General features: G+C 38.7%; 1 pseudogene; it reads right to left on the bottom strand.

Annotated features, from left to right (window-relative positions):
• Positions 1-210: 210 nt before the first annotated feature.
• On the bottom strand, positions 211-364 carry LOC150069561 (U1 spliceosomal RNA; annotated as a pseudogene).
• Between the last annotated feature and the right edge of the window lie 2,911 nt (positions 365-3,275).

Raw genomic sequence — 3,275 nt, 5'->3', positions numbered from 1 at the left:
TCATAGCCCCAAGAGAGACTACTGATAGATTTCTATCAATTATACAATTAAAGTAACAGTTCTTTTGATATTTTTAATGTGAAATGGCTAAATGCAAGGCAATCCCCCAAACATTTTAACTAAAATAAAATTTTAAAACCTTATGTTTTAAAAACATAAACTTTTCTCTCTTTTTTTATTTTATTTCAATTTTTTATTTTTTTTCCTATTTTGAAACGCAGTCCCCCACTACCACAAATTATGCAGTAGAGTTTCCCACATTTGGGGAAATCGCAGGGGTCAGCACATCCGGAGTGCAATGGATAAGCCTCGCCCTGGGAAAACCGCCTTCGTGATCATGGTATCTCCCCTGCCAGGTAAGTATTCTCTTTTTTTTTATTAAAGATACTGAAACTGTTTAGTCTTTTTCTTTACGATCCAGTCTTTAGGTCAGCACTGAAGAAAGGTGATCTTTGAAATAGAACAAATAGGCTTCTACCAAAATGCTAAATAAAAGAACAACACAGCACACAGAAATTTCCAAAGAACTACAAGAGGTAGTGTAGAAAAGAGAGAAAAACACTTCAAGCAAAATACTGTACAAAAACACTGAGAAACAGGAGAGGAGGGAACTGCGGTGAACCAGAAATAGGCTGAACAATTAATTATACACTACATTGGACCCCAAGAAGAGCCATTGGAGTGGGGATAAAAACTGGTGATTGATGGGGAAAGTCATGTCAACTACTCTTTCAATTGTCCTGTCTGTGAAAAAGAGAGGTCAGACAGATGGGCATCTAGAATGAGGCTGACCTTGGTACCACGTAAGAGAAGCTTCAAGAGTGAGCAGTCTCATTTCAAAATGTCAAAATGAAGGTTTTAGATTAGGGAGAACTGGGCTGAAATGAAAAGGATAAATGGATGGAGAGCTAGGCAAAGTGCTTGAATGCTATTTATTTACAGTGAAATAAGGGTTCCAGCAGACATTGTAGGAAAACAACAACAGCAACAACAACAAAAACTATGGAGCAGTGGAGACAAAAACCATTGTTCTGCCTCACGAATGCTCCACAGATATTGTCATAGTTAACACATGTTTAGTAAGAGCCACTGAAAATTCAGCAGTGGATGCAAACTAGTCCAGGCTTGAAGTGAGGTTTCATTTTTTGTGGTGGTAACCGTTTAAACAAAGCAATTCTTTATCATGTTCAGTGAAATAATTCAGTGTGAGAAAGAACAAATATCACATGTGCTGTCACATGGGAGGTCAGAATCTAAAACTTACAAAAAAAGAATGATATGTACATTGGTTTGGAGTGGAAACCAGAGGAAGGAAAAGGGTAAAAGAAGTGGGTCGTATAATCAAGGCACTCTCGATGTATTTCTGAACGTAAAGTTTAAAAAAAGCTGTTACATATTGTTTAAAAAAATAGAGAGATGGGAAAATAAGTAATAGAATGGGTGATTTTGATTAAAATAGATTATATGCATATATGGGAATAACACAACAAAACCCTTTTGTATGATTCATATACATTAATAGGCATAAGGAAATATAAGCAGTTTAGTCATGAGTCTAAAATAAGGAGAAAACAAGTCTCTATATCCCTTTAAATGACTATCGTAGCAGTCCTGTCTGGTGGTGAATTGACAGCATCCCCCAGTTTTAAATCCTATAATGTAATGAAAATGGAAGGAGGGAACATTTAGTGAGGTGAGCCGCTCACAGAGGCGGATGTGGGTGGTGGCTCTCCTGTAAGAAGAGGATGAGTGTCTTGAGTCTTAAGAGAAATAGTTCTACCAGGTGGAATTTATAGGCAAGGGCAGGATAGGCAAAGAGAGCAACTGGGAGGCTGACAGGAAAACCTGATGAGAACGGGAAGATGAATCACAGGAGAGGAAATCAGCAGAGTTGGGCTGAGGACGTGAGAGGACAGACATCTGTGACAGTGTGCATTTGGGCTGGAGGCCAACGATTGTAGGAATGAAAGCTCTATGGGATTAAGTGGACCCAAAGTTCTGAAAGACTCTGGCTTAGAGCGCTGTTCCCCCTGGCGCTGAGAGTGGTTGGCAGATGTCACAGGCTGCACCCAGCCCAGTCAGCAGGTTCAGCCAGGCTTCCAGAATGGGGGGCCTGTGAAAAGTCCACTGGGCCTCGCTGGAGCATGATCCACCTTGGCTGGAAGGACAATGATGAGGCCAGATCTCAGGCATGCGGGAAGTGAAAGATTCCATGGGGTCTCTGCACACACAAGGCTAGAGTGCCAAATGCAGCCAGCAGCACATTGGACGGCAGGCTTGCTTCCCCTGGGGAGTCGGGGCTCTAACACAAATGAATTGTAGTCTTAGGTCCTTCTAAGCTCCAAACCTTTGGCATATCCTGTGAGCAGAACTTCCGGAGATAAAGAAAGGCACTTTCCTCATTTTCATTTCTCTAGCATTACTTTGGAGCCACCACCTTCACAAACCAACAAAATAATAGTCTTTAGTGATGGCTCCATGCATAATAGAAATGCAATCAATATGTAATTAAATGATTTTCATCATGACAGGAAATTGTTAGTCATATTAAAAAGATAATCAGTTATGATAAATTCTGTGTACAAATAATAAAAGCTATTTGCATTATCTGTTTTTTTTTCTCTCCTTATGCTTCACTTTGGTTTCCTGGATACAAAGCTTCCAGATTTTTACTCTGTGATTGTGTGTGAGCAAACATGTATGCAAACTCATCCATACTCAAAGATCTCAATTCTAAAAGTAAAAGAAAAAATTGTGGTAAATTAATATTTCATAAAGCCTTCAAATTTGAGGGTACTCATTGCATTAAATTGTATCATAATTTTATTCAAATATTACAATACCAATAGTAAACTAAGGATCATTAAAGTGCCAAGTAAACAGTTTTAAATGTTTATCTGAAGGCCTGCTCTAAATCTTTGAGTTCGGGAAGAATGCCTACTTGGAATTTTCTTATATTTATGTCTGTAACTGTTTATTTGCCTTCCCAGCACTCTTTTCCTGTGGAGGAATGTGGTCCACAAACTTCTAGCAACGCTTAAAACAGTGGTAAACTTGTATGTACTGTACCTAAACTGTCCTTCTATATATGCACTTCTATGAAATTTCATTTATAAGTCACACACAATAGAAGATTAACAGCATTGATAATAAAAATCAAGAATTAAAATTGCCAACATCAGTATGCAGGCAATCTGATAACAAAGAAGGCTAATGAAGACTAGGTCGGATATACTGGGCCAGACACATTGGACAGATGGATGAGTCACATGTGG

Source organism: Megascapheus bottae, chromosome 1, assembly GCF_031878675.1.
Source record: "Megascapheus bottae isolate mThoBot1 chromosome 1, mThoBot2.hap1, whole genome shotgun sequence".
NCBI lineage: Eukaryota > Metazoa > Chordata > Mammalia > Rodentia > Geomyidae > Megascapheus > Megascapheus bottae.
The sequence above is the reverse complement of the archived record's forward strand: the minus strand, read 5'-3'. Positions and strand labels throughout refer to the sequence as shown.